Source organism: Peromyscus californicus, unplaced genomic scaffold (assembly GCF_007827085.1).
Source record: "Peromyscus californicus insignis strain IS unplaced genomic scaffold, ASM782708v3 Scaffold_4__1_contigs__length_199733344, whole genome shotgun sequence".
In the NCBI taxonomy this organism is placed as follows: domain Eukaryota; kingdom Metazoa; phylum Chordata; class Mammalia; order Rodentia; family Cricetidae; genus Peromyscus; species Peromyscus californicus.
Genome location: NW_026294562.1, coordinates 120,739,652 through 120,752,827, shown reverse-complemented (window position 1 = coordinate 120,752,827; position 13,176 = coordinate 120,739,652). Strand labels below are relative to the sequence as shown.

General features: G+C 47.4%; 1 protein-coding gene across 4 annotated transcripts in view; it reads left to right on the top strand.

The window, feature by feature from the left end:
* The first annotated feature begins 122 nt into the window (after positions 1-122).
* The window catches only part of Znf592 (zinc finger protein 592), a 55,212-nt gene continuing 42,158 nt past the window's right edge, over positions 123-13,176 (top strand). Inside the window, exons 1-2 of one of the 4 annotated variants that reach the window (XM_052714225.1) lie at positions 212-230; positions 1,949-2,051. The gene's annotated coding sequence lies outside the window, so the exon portion shown is untranslated. Of the gene's footprint in view, positions 231-1,256; positions 2,052-8,825; positions 8,950-13,176 lie in introns of those variants that run through there. The other 3 variants (XM_052714224.1, XM_052714227.1, XM_052714228.1) reach the window with 3 other exon arrangements.

The following is a 13,176-nucleotide window of genomic DNA, read 5'->3' as shown; positions in this document are numbered from 1 at the left end:
TCCTCAGCCGCACCGCCCTGGCCGGTGCCCAGGCCCGAGTCGCCTTCCGCCCGCCCTCCCCACCCGCGGCCTCAGCCAGGTCCCGCCGCCAGCCCGGCTCCCGCCCCCGCTCCGCCCCCGGAGCCGCAGCCCCGCCCGCCACCGCCGTCGCCATGTTGTGGCTCCCGCAGCCGGCGCTGGGGACGCGCGCGGCCGAGCCCGGGGCCTGCCGCTGCCGCCGCCGCCGCCAGGTAAGCGCCCCCCGCCGCCGGGACAGGGCGAGGCCGCCGCCCCAGCCGCTCCAGCTCGGGCAGGGGAGTCTGAGGAGAGCCGGCTCGGAGCCCGCGCCGCGCGCGGCCCGGCCCTGCAGCCTGGCGGACCGTGCCCGCCGCCCGAGGCGGCAGCCACTTCCCCCGACCGCCGCCAGGCGGGCCCCGGCCGCCACCCCACCCCGCCCCCGGCCCGGGTCGCCGGCCCCTTCCGCCGCCGCCGCCGCCGCCGCCGCCGCCGCCCGCCGCTCAGGGGGCGGCCCGGGCACGCCGCTGTCGTCCCGCGCGCGACAGGCGGCCGCCCGCCCGCCCGCCCGCCGAGCCCCCGGCCCCGGGCCGGGATAACGGTGCACTGCGCCCAGCTGGGACGCCCTGTCAGCTCCACGGTCCCCGCCGCCCGAGGACCGGGCGCCGTCCCGGGGCAGACGCCCGGAGCGGCGGCCCTCCTCGGCGCCCCTCCGTCACCCCCTCCGCGACGGCCAAGTGGTGACCCCCGGGGAGGTTTCTCCCGGGGCAGGCAGGGCTTCCTCCTCCAGAGTTGGGGTCCGCGGGGGAGGGGGGTGGCCGGGCCTGTTGATCGGGGTTGGATTTCTCTCTCCGCGGGGGACTCTTCCTGCCAGCCTAGGGTCTAGGGGGAAAGGCTCCGTGTGACCCGGCGGGGGGGAGGACAGGGGAGCGTCTGCTGGGCAGATGGCCTCCTGGCCTTGGCTCGGCTTTTGTGAGGGGGAGGGGTCCCTATGACCTTAGGTATGCCTGCTCTTGAGAACGGCGGCGGGATCGTTGGAGGTGGCTAGGGCTTTTTAACTATTTTTATGAGCAGGCCAGAGGTGACATTAAAAGTCCAGGGTTGGAATCAACCCCCAGGCCCACCCAGGGAGCATGTTTTGTATCCAGGACGAGCCTAGATAGTTCCTTCATTGGGAGGAGAGTGGGACTTGGGTGGGTAAAAAGGGTTTGGGACCAGGGCTTGCCCACTTACCCCCAGGTCTGTGTTGGTGTAGGGGCTGGGGGGGGGGGGGGGCTTGTGTCAGGTGTTCACTGGCTGAAACACAGTGTGCTTGGCCTGATGGGTGTGCTCAGTGGGATTTCTGTTTGCTAAACTGTCAGGTACATTTCATTTACACGGCGAAAGAGCCGGGGAAGCCTGGTGCTGAAGCTTTTTTTTTTTTTTTTTTGGACCATTTTCTGCTGTTTCAGTGACGGTGGCTTTGGTTCATTTAGCAATTACCCCTCCCCCATCTCCCCTTTTAGCCAGGTTGGCCATCAGGCTCAGGTCTTAACCTCCCCAGTAGTTGGGACTTCAGGCAACCATGCCTAACTGCAAAAAATTTTTCTGAGCACTTGTAGTATGGACCATGACTGAAGTAGGTTTTGGAGATGCTGTGTCAACCAGAAAGACACCATTATTTTAGTGTTGGAATCTTAGCTGTGAGACAAAGTCTAGTAATAAAGAAAGTGTTTGTCAATAAGTATATGCTTTCGCTGTGGTGAACAAAGCTATGAAAAATAACTGCCTTTGTAGAGTTTCATTCCAGTATGTGGGAAGACTGTAAGTAGTGTCTAATAAACATGTACTGTCTTCTTAATACGAAGGGCAGAGAGAAGAGAAGGAAGGAGAATCTGAGGGAAAGGGGTGGATGGTTTTTGTTTTACTCTTTGTATATACAGTTTAACTATGCCTTCCTGACTGGCTTGTCTAGATCTTCCTGCCTCAGCCTTTTGAATGCTGGGACACCTAAACACCAGCGCTCCTGGGCTCAGAGAGAATTTAATTAACATCACAATGGCAGGGGCCCTCCGAAGGTAGGTAGGAAGGACTCTCTCTGTCTCTGTCTCTGCTCTCTGTCTCTGCTCTCTGTCTCTGTCTCTGTCTCTCTCTGTCTCTCTGTCTCTCTGTCTCTCTCTCTGTCTCTCTCTCTCTCTCTCTCTCTCTCTCTCTCTCTCTCTCGTGTGTGTGTGTGTGTGTGTGTGTGTGTGTGTGTGTGTGTGTGTGTGTGTGTGTTGAGTCTGTTTTTGCAGAGGGGGAAATCAACCCTAGGGCCTCACTTGCTAAGCATAGACTCTGCCTTTGAGTTCCACCTGGCCCCAGATGAGTCTTTGGAATAAAACTCTGAAGGAAATGGTGATCTAAAAGTTATAAGCTCTGGTGAGTTCAAGGGACAGAGAGGATGGGGAAAGAGAATGATTTGAGTTAGGGGCTCAGGGAAGGCTTCCCGGAGAAAGCACCATAGGTCACGACCCAAAGAAGGCTTAAGAGTTAACTAACCATGTGTGGAACAGCACTCAGCTTGGCAACTGGAGGAAGTGAAAGAGGTTCATGGGCTAGAGGAAGAAAGAAAGGGGAGAGGGGATAAAAGTCTGTGGAGAGCTGGGCTTGTCTGCTCACCCGGGGGGTGGGGGGTGGGGGGGTGGGCTGGGGTGGGGGGGTGTAGGACGCTCACCCTCTTTAGGCTGGATCTTAGCGTAGGGTAATTAGGAGTATTTGCATTTTATAAGGCCTCTGGCCGGGGGTTCTGTTCTGACTTTGAGCTAAGGCAAGGATTTCTCTGTTTAAAAGATCCCAAGTGTGTGGGGCCGCCTTGCCTCTGTGCCTCTGGTTTTTCTTTTCCTCTGAGTTCTTTACCCAGCTTTTAGGAAGGGAAAACGAAGTAGCATTTCTGAGTATGTGCTAGGTGGGAGAAGCCATGGAATGATTTTTGTCTACATTACTGGACTACTCTGTACACCCAGGAGACACGATTCTCATGTCCGTTCGACAGAGAAACAAACCCAGAGGGGAGGTGATGTGTTCACAGTTAGAGTGTAACACAGCTGGATTGAAACCCGGCTGCCTGTTGCAGCCCCCTTGGCGCGTGCGCGCTCGCTGGTTTTGGAGTCAGACGACAAGACTTTAATCTTACTTCAGACAAGTTTCTATTTAACTTGCTCCTGCCTCAGTTTCCTCATCTTCTGTGCAAGTGTCTACGTCATGAAGTTTCAGACAGAGCTGAGCTATATAAAGTTTAGCACTTGTTCAGTAATGTTAGTTTCCGTAACTAAAAAAAATCCTGCTGCTTCTCAGTGATATTGTGACTATTTTGAATAAGATTAAATAGATAATTCAGGTCTTTTGTTTGTTTCAAGACAGGGTTTTTCTGTAGCCCTGGTTGTCCTGAAACTCTCTGTAGACCAGGCTGACTTCCAGCTCAGAGATCCTCCCTGCCTCTTGCCTCCTAAGTGCTGGGGTTAAAGGCGTGTGCTGCCACCACCACCTCCACCGCCTGGTGATATTCAGTTCTTGAATTTTGTGTAACTATCTCCTTTCCCTCTTCTTTCCTCTTAACTTAGTGCCAGTGCTGTTTCCATATGATCAATCATTCAACATTGATATCTCATTTCATGCTTTGATACTGTGCTAGAACTTACAAAGTAAGAACTGTTAGACACCATTTTCTTTTTAGTAGAGTATCTAGGAAAAGTCAATTATTTTAACAAATGGATTATAATAGCTATTTAAATTCTCTAATATAGTGGTGGCTAATGAGCTATTGGGGGCAAGTTATGGTGGTCCAGTCCTGTAATCCTAGCACTTGGAAGGTAGAAGAAAGGAAGAAGATCAGCGATGTAGTTTTGGAGTCAGCTGGGATATGTGAGGTCCTAGAAATGCCTGGGGGGAAAAGAGAAGGAAGGCTTCAGGGAGGAGGTGACTTCTGAACTGAGCTTTCGGGGAGGATCTATTGTGCACCCGAGTAATCTTACCTGGGGGTCAGAGAACAGAACAGCCACTATATTAAACATCGGTTTAGGCAGTGGTAGCACACGCCTTTAATCCTAGCATTCTGGAGGCAGAGATCTGTCTGGATCTCTGTGAGTTCAAGGCCACACTGGAAACAGCCAGGCATGGTGACACATGCCTTTAATCCAGGAAGTGATGTCAGGAAGCCGAAAGGTATATAAGGCGTGAGGACCAGGATCTAGAGCCGTTTTTAGGCTTTGAGCAGCAGTTCAGCTGAGATCCATTTGGATGAGGATTCAGAGGCTTTCAGTCTGAGGAAACAAGATCAGCTGAGGAATTGGCAAGGTGAGGTTGAATGTGGCTTGTTCTGTTTCTCTGATCTTTCAGCGTTCACCCCAACACCTGGCTCCGGGTTTGTTTTTATTAATAAGACCGTCTAAGATTCGTGTTACATAGGAGTTTTGCAGGTTAGTAAGACCGAAGGACAGTCTGTATAGTGCCCTGAATATGAAAGCATGCAACCGTTAGAGAGCTCATTGTCTGGAGATGAGGCTGGAAGGCAGGGCTATATGAGACACAGGTCAAGAAGTTTGTGTTTTAGTCTGTAAGCCATGACGAAGTGCCAGAGAGTATTAGATACAACTCATGCATTCCATGTTGCAGCTGGAGAGCAATGTCACTCTGAGGCAGCTTTGTCTCTGTGGGGACCCTGAGCTTGTGTCAATTCCTAGACTTGGAGACCAAAATTTGAGTTTAGTGAGGTTTTCAGCAGATTCAGGGAGACTGACTCATTCAGTAAACTCAGAGGGGACTGATGAATAAACCTACACTATTAACTGGCCATACAAATGGGACTGTAGAATGACAGATGTTTCTACCCTCTGGCCATTGTCCCCACCGCTCTTCCCCTTTCTGGCTGGTGCTAGGGCAACTTACAAACTCCCTCAATTCCCATATGCTTTCTCAGGCTTCATGGACATGAACATACATGAGTCTTTCTTCGGCACTACTCTATATAGTTGATAATAATTATTGATAGAGTGAGCAGTGCTGTGTTATTTGGGTGGGATCCTGTGCTTGTGAAACTTAAGAAAGAGGAAGAATAACTTAAAAAAAAATTGACAAGTTCACGGTTATACTGAGTTTGAGGCTAGCCTGACTGACATGAGACCTTTTCTTACCCAAAAACCAAAAATTAAATAAATTTTAGAAAGAAAGGAAATTTCATGGGAGAGGTTTTTTAGAACTAAGTTAGCAGAGAGAGTACATGCAGAGTCTGTGTTGTGTGTGTAGTCTTGGGCTAAGAAGTAGTGTGAGTATATGCATTGGAATTGTTCAGGGAGTAACCCAGACTGTAGATGGATTTTTTTCTTTTAAAACTCTAAAACTTGGGGCTGCAGGGATGGCTCAGTAGTTAAGAGCTCTTACTGTTCCTCCCCCCCCACCTTTTTTTTTTTTGAGATAGGGTTTCTTTGTGTAGCTTTGGCTGTCCTGGAACTTACTCTATAGACCAGGCAGGCCTTGAACTGACAGAGATCTGCTTCTGCCTCCCAAGTGTTGGGATTAAAGGCGTACACCACCACCATCCAACACCACCACCATCCAACATGCACTTACTGTTCTTATAGAGGACCTGAGTTCAGTTTCCATATCCATATCAGGAGGCTCAGCACACCTGTAATTCCAGCGTCAGCTGGTCTGACACTCTCTTCTGGCCTTTGTGGGCACCTGAACTCAGGTACACATACCTATACTTAGATACACGAATATACACATGTAATTAAAATGAAATCCTTGTCAAATAATCTCTAAAATAATTATATATATATATATATATTCATGAAGAAAAATTAGGAGATGCAGATAGGAATACAGATGAAATAAAGCTTGCTGATAAGTCCTATATTCAGAACTATCACTAGCATTTAATTAAAATTGTTTCTTTTTTGTTTTGCTCTTTTGAGATAGGGTTTCTTGTGTAGCCCTGGCTGCCCTGGAACTCACTCTGTAGACCAGGCTGGCCTTGAACTCAGAGATCCATCTACCTCTGCCTTGATGTTGGAACTAAAGTCATGCACCACCACTGCCCAGCCATTTCTCTTGTTCCTAAAAACCAAGAACATCCTCCCCTCCCCCTAGTTCTTCTCCCCACCAACCTGGCTGCTGTTGTTGTTGTTTCTTAATACAGGGTTTCATGTAGCCAAGGCTAGCCTTGAACTGATCTTCCTGTCTCCCAAGTGCTAGGATTACAGCCTTGACCACACCCAGCTTAATATTTGATACTCGATTTGTTTGCTATACTGGGGATTGAACCCAGGTCCTTTGTGCATGGTAAGCAAGTGTTCTCTCACTGAGTTCCATCTCTCAGCCCTTTTGATATTTGTATTAGATCTTTATTTCCATCCCTATTTTTGTATGTATGTTGGTTTAACTTTCTCTTATAAAAATAGGAACATTCTGAATGGTAAAGAATTCTGAAAAATGTTGTCCATGAGGTAGAATAGTTTCATATACCTAAAACCTAAGTCTTTCTGTTGGTGGACATCTGGTCTATTGCTTGTTCTAGGAGTATAGAATATGATATCCATTAGATAATTACATTAAGAAAGTTTTTTTTTCAGCCAAGTTGCTTTTATTTTGATAGCAGGGAAGCATATTTTGATATAATTTATCCAATGCATAATTTTATGCCTCCCAGAAAAGTAAATTACCTCATTTCAAGTTTGGTGTTGCCAATTGATGTTTGGATTATCCTGTTTAGTGTGTGACTTCAGTTAAGTCCTTTACTGTCAGCCTTTTGGAAATTGAAGGTGTTATATCAAGAGGTAATGGCGGCCCTTCATTATTAACACGCTCCAGTAGACGAGACAGGATGTGATGTCTGTTTGTGGTTGTCAAAAGACTCACAAGGTTGAGTGAAGAGGAATATGTGTGTTCTTGGCCAGGAGCCAGCTACTCCTGATCTCAAGTCAGTATGTGTGTGAAGCCTACGTGGCTTTAGCTTATAGCTGATTTGGAAAGTTCCAGAGTTATTGGGGCCCCCTAAAGATCCTGAAACTCTAAAATGTTCATTGTATTTTATTTTAACTTTTTGAGACAGAGGGTCTCTACATAGCCCTGGCTGTCCAGAACTCACTCTGTAGTGCAGGCTGGCCTCAAATGCAGAGGAGATCTGCCTGGCTCTGCCTCCCATGTGCTGGGATTAAAGACGTGTTTTACCATACCTGGTTTTTACTTTTTTTAACTGAAATTTTTTTAGTAGTCCAGAGGTAGCTCTAAGGATCTTTCACAAAAAATACAGACTCATGCAGAGAAGGCAGGAGCTGTCCAGGGCTAGCTCAGCATGACGGCTCTCCCTCTCTATGAGAGCTTGCCTCTGAGTGGAGTGGATGTTGTTAAAACCTTTTTGTAAGTGCCTCAGAGGAATGTATGTATATGTGTATGTAGTTTAAAATTTTTTTAGGTGAACCATTTTTAAAGATTTATTTATTTATGTATGAGTGTTCTGTCTGCATGTTCCTCCGCTCGTCAGAGGAGGGCGTTGGATCCCATTATAGATGGTTGTGAGTCACCATGTGGCCAATGGGAATTGAACTCAGGACCTCTGGAAGAGCAGGTGGTACTCTTAACTGCTGAGCCATCTCTCCAGCCCTGGTTTTTACACTTTATTCTTTGTATTTTCTTCCTTTTATAAGATTTGAATCTTATAAAAGTTTTAATGTCCTATCTTCACATAAATAAATAAATAAACAAATAAATAAATAAATAAATAAATAAATAAATAAATAAATAAATAAATAAATAAATGAAAGTCTACTTTCATTTTGGAGACAAACACTGAGGGCCATGTAGCAAAAACTGAAACTGACTACAGCTGTATCCTTATAAAAGAAGTACGATGTTGGAATTGATTGGGCCATGCTGAAGGGAAGGTGCTTTTAGGTGCTTTGAGATGGCTTGCCTTGTTCAGGGTTGTTAGGCTAGCACCTCTGATCAGGATAGTCCTTGAATCTATGGAGCCTGGGATAGTGAGTAGAGTGTGAACCTGACTTGGGTTTCTTTTGGGGGTGGGGTGGGGAGGGAGGATCTTGTGGTCTAGTGTAGCTTCAACTCAAAATCATTCTGCTTAAGCTCTCTGAGTCCTGGGATTACAGGACTGGAACTCTGAAATCCCAAACCCCCTCCTCCTATGTGCTAGAATTAGACAGGCACCATCACACCCAGTTACCCAGTTTGATTGCTTGTGCGTGCGTGCGTGCGTGTGCGAGAGAGAGAGAGAGAGAGAGAGAGAGAGAGAGAGAGAGAGAGAGAGAGAGAGAGAGAGAGAGAGAGTGTGTGTGTGTGTGTGTGTGTGTGTGTGTGTTGTTTTTGGAGACAGGGTTTCTCAGTATAGTTGTGGCTGCCCTGGAACTCGCTCTGTAGACTAGGCTGGCCTGGAAGAGATCCACCTGCCTCTGCTTCTCAAGTATTAGGATTAAAGGCATGTGCCACGACTACCCAGCTTCTAAAGAAATCCATTTGTTTCTGGTGTGGCCTGGTTTCAGTATGGTTCAGGCAGTCTCCCACACATCCACAGGGAAGATGGCAAAAGTCTTGAGGGTACAGTTTAGATCTCAAGAGACTGCAAAGGAAAGGAGTTAGATCCATGTGTAAGTTTAAGGTGCATTCCTAGGGTATCTCTCTTTCTGGAGGCTTGACACTTTTGAGGGTGAGGTGGGGACTGTTTCTTTCTCTTTGCAGTCTTTGGACACAGGGATATTTTATCCACACTACCTTAGTGGGAGCCATTGGAATTGACTGTTGCTTCCTGTTTACATCCTCATTTGCTGCAGTTTACAACATTCTCCTTTCTGCCAATTCAGTTTATCAAGGCAACGATGTTCACTTGTGCAAGGCAAAGGGCAAAGTGAGACTGTAGCAATGAACTCTGAAGAGATGGGTCAGTTGTAACTACAACCCATGCTGTCCCAAGGTCTGAAAACAAAGGTAAGTCTCAGCTTTGCCATTCCAGAGGAGAGAGAAGCCTAGGAGTGGGCAGCGAGCTGCTGTTTAGATTCTTCTGGAAGGGCTCTCTGCATTGACCTGTTGTGATGTGTGTTTGCATATTTTGTTTTTTGAGATAGAGTCAGTCTATGTATCCCTGGCTGGCCTCAGACTCTGACCTGGAACTCACAGAGATCCAGATCCACCTGCCTATGCCTTCAAGTACTTGGATTAAAGGTCTGCACAAGCATGCCCCGTTAGTTTTGTTTGTTTGTTTTTTTTTTCTTTCCAGAGCTGAGGACCAAACCCAGGGCCTTGAGCGCTCTACCACTGAGCTAAATCCCCAACCCCATTTTTTTGTTTTTTTGAGACAGGGCCTCATATTGCCTGGGCTGGGCTCAAATCTCCATGTAGTGTATACCAGTCTGGAACATCTGATTCTCTTGCCTCTACCTCCCATGTGCTGGCATTATATGCATGCATCATGTACCCAGCTTCTTCTTCATTAGTTTGAGACAAAGTCTCACTATGTAGCCCCAGGTTGGCTTGAAATTTGCTGTGCAACCTTGGCAGTCCTTGAGTTGGCAGTCCTTGAATTGGCAGTCCTCGTGCCTCAGCCTCCCTGATCCTGGTATCAGGGTAAGCCACCACACCTGGAACAAAGAATGCTTTACTTGTATTTAAAATCCTGCATAGCTTTTTGTGCACCTATACACCATTGCTAGGCAATGTACAGCCAATGGTAAGGCTTACCATTGGCCCAGCCCAGAGCACTGTACTTTGTAGGACATAAAAGAATCATGTGAGATGAACTTTGCCTTTAGGAGCTCTCCCTCCCACTGCAAGCAATTACAGAACAATTTGCTTCTAGACCAGAAGTGTCTTTTTTTGTTTTTTGTTTTTTCAAGACAGGGTTTCTCTGTGTAGCTCTGGCTGCCCTGAATCTCTCTTTGTAGACCAGGCTGGCCTCAAATTCAGAGATTCGCCTGCCTCTGCCTCCGCCTCCCAAGTGCTGTGATTAAAGGCGTGCCCCACCATGCCTGGCTGGCCAGAAGTATCTTAAGGGGGCTTTTCTTTCATGGGTGGTGGTTATGTGCTACTCATTTGAGGTGGCTGGGGTTACCTCTCAGGAACATCCTTGGCACCCAAAATAGAGTGACAGCATTTGGAAGGAGATGGTGGCAGTTGTGTGATTTCATTTTCCATCACTTGTTTCCCTACTCCATCCCACTGTAATTGTTTTTTGCTGCTGAGGATTTAATTCAGGGCCTTTTGGACTTTAGAACATTGCACTGTCACTGGCCACATACTCATTCCCCTGTCACCACTGACCCTGTCCTCTTCCAGAGGGAACCCTGTCCACAAAAGAAGTGTCCCGATTCATTGCATTCCATGCCTATATGTAGCTTGAGTTTTCCTGCCTGGCCCACAGTCAGGGCAAATCTCTCTCACCCGCCAGTCCCAAGCCGCTCAAACCCGATCAAGTAAACACAGACACTTATATTGGTTACAAACTGTATGGCCGTGGCAGGCTTCTTGCTAACTGTTCTTACAGCTTAAATTAATCCATTTCTATTAATCTATACCTTGCCACGTGGCTTGTGGCTTACCGGTACTTTACATCTTCCTTGTCCTGATGGCGGCTGGCAGTGTCTCCTTTTTCAGCTTCCTGTTCTCTCTAGTCTCCTCTCTGTTAGTCCCGCCTATACTTCCTGCCTGGCCACTGCCAATCAGTGATTTATTCATTGACCAATCAGCAACACATTTGACATACAGACCATCCCACAGCACCTATATGCCATTATCTTTTCATTCCTAACCTAGAGAGGATTTTAACGTTTTTTTACACCTCCTGGGAGGGCTTATACTCTTTGTAGTTTATCAACAAACGGTAAGTTAATTATCAGGAATTAGTTTGACTGAGGGAAAGCCTAGGCAGGCACTTAGGACAAGGACTCCGAAGTGACACACTCCTGCATGGCAGGAGAGAATTGAGGGTAACAAAAGAAACCTTTTAAAGACATTTCCCCCTTCTTAATTAATTTATGGGTGTTTTGCCTGCACGTGTGTCTGTGAAGTGCCTGTGGAGGCCAGAAGAGGGTGTTAGATGTGCACCCCTCATCCTCCTTGGGACTGGAGTTAGAGAGGGTTGTGAGCTGCTCTGTGGGTGTTGGGAATCAAACCCAGGTCCTCCAGAAGAGCAGCCAGTGCTCTCATCTAGTGAGCCGTCTTCTGGCCCCTAAAGAAACTTTGTAGTGCAGGTTAGCCTTGAACTTGTTATGGAGCTGAGATTGGCCTGGAATTCTAGGTTCTGCCTCTACCTTTCAAGTGGTAGGATTATAGGTTTCCTCACATGGACAGGATCAGCCTGTTTTGAAGCAAGGTTTGGCACATAGTAGGTGCCTACTATAGGAAATAAGGCTACCAGACTTTGCTAGAAACTTCCATGGCTATCAGAGTCCCTAGCTTTTGAGCTACCTTTTTTCCCCCCCAATACCAGGCTTATCTGGTCCTCTGTTGGTTGGGTCGTAGGGTAAGTGTGCCTGACACTGAGTTGAGTATGAGGGCTTTCAAATAGAGGTGGAATTATATTATTTTCCCTCCTTTCTTTCTTTTTAAAGATTTATTTCTTTATTATATATAGTGTTCTGTCTGCATGAATGCCTGCATGCCAGTAGAGGGCATCAGATCTATTACAGATGGTTGTGAGCCACCATGTGGTTGCTGGGAATTGAACTCAGGACCTCTAGAAGAGCAAGCAGTCCTCTTAACCACTGAGCCATCTCTCCAGCCTTCTTTTCTTTTTTTTTGGTTTTTCGAGACAGGGTTTCTCTGTGGAGCTTTGCACCTCTCCTGGAACTCACTCTGTAGCCGGTTGGCCTCGAACTCACAGAGATCTTCCTGCCTCTGCCTCCCAAGTGCTGGGATTAAAGGTGTGCACCACCACTGCCCGGCCAGATCTCTCTTAAAATATAAAATTCATCACCCCTTGCCCCAAGTTCTTTTTTTTTTAAATATATTTTATTTTATTTTTATGTGCATTTGTGTTTTTGCCATGGGTGTCAGAGTCCCTTGAAACTGGAGTTACAGACAGGTATGAGCTGCCATGTGGGTGCTGGGAATTGAACTCGGGTCCTTTGGAAGAAGAGTCAGCGCTCTTAACCCCTGAGCCATCTCTCCAGCCCAAGTTCTTTTCTAGATTAAAAATCGAAGTCCTGGGGACTAGAGGGATGGCTCAGTAGTGCATATTACTCTTGCAAAGAGCCAGCAGCCATGGTGAGTGGCTCACAAGCACATAACTCCAGCTCCTGGGGATCTAGCACCTGTTTTTTGCTTCCTCAGGCACCTGCACCCTTGTGCACATACCCACACACAGACATGTACACATACACATAATTAAAATAAAGTCAGTCTTCAAAGTCTAAGTCTTTGCAGTGGCCTTTCATCAACTGCCTTCTCCCATCTCCCCCACTGCTCCTGCTTCAGACTTTGGTTTTTCTCATTTGCCTAAAACCTCTTTTCTTTATTCATGTGGACTGCTCTTTCACTTGTTTCAGAACTGAGAATATATTCCCTCTAAATTCTGATTTGGGAGTAGGAACCCCAGTTGAGAAAGGCTTTCTGATTCCCTGTTATGAACCAGTATCTCCTTCCTCAAATTCATGACAGCCCTCTTGCCTCTGTTTCCTGGGTGCTGGAATTACAGTCATGAACTACACACTGTACAACTAATATGGAATGGATAAATGTGTATGTGCACATGTGTGTAGTGTACATACTGTGCAGATGGGGTGGGAGTGCCATAGAGCTGGAAGATGAAAAGAAAGAAGAGATCCTTTGGAGGAGAATGAGAACGAATGCTCTTGATAGAAGTGGAGGGTGGGTCTTGTCTCGTCTAGTGTGTTCTGAGGAGGGGAAGGAGCAGCTGCTGCAATATCAGATCGGAAGACCTGATCTAGGCCTGCATTTTAAGGCTTCTGGAGAGCCTGGCCTTGCTTAAACCTGAGGTGGTAGGCAGTAAGAAACTGTGTTAGGTTTGTTTTGTTTGAACATAGTAGGTCATGGGATGAGATAATGATGGAGAGGAGTCACACAAACTGATGCTGTAGGGAAAGACTGGAGTGGTCAGGAATGAGACAACAGGACAGAGGGTCAGCAGACATGGAAGGGAACAAATGGTGTCAGTGAGACCTGGTGACGGCGGATGACATCTGCCGGGTTTCAGTGCAC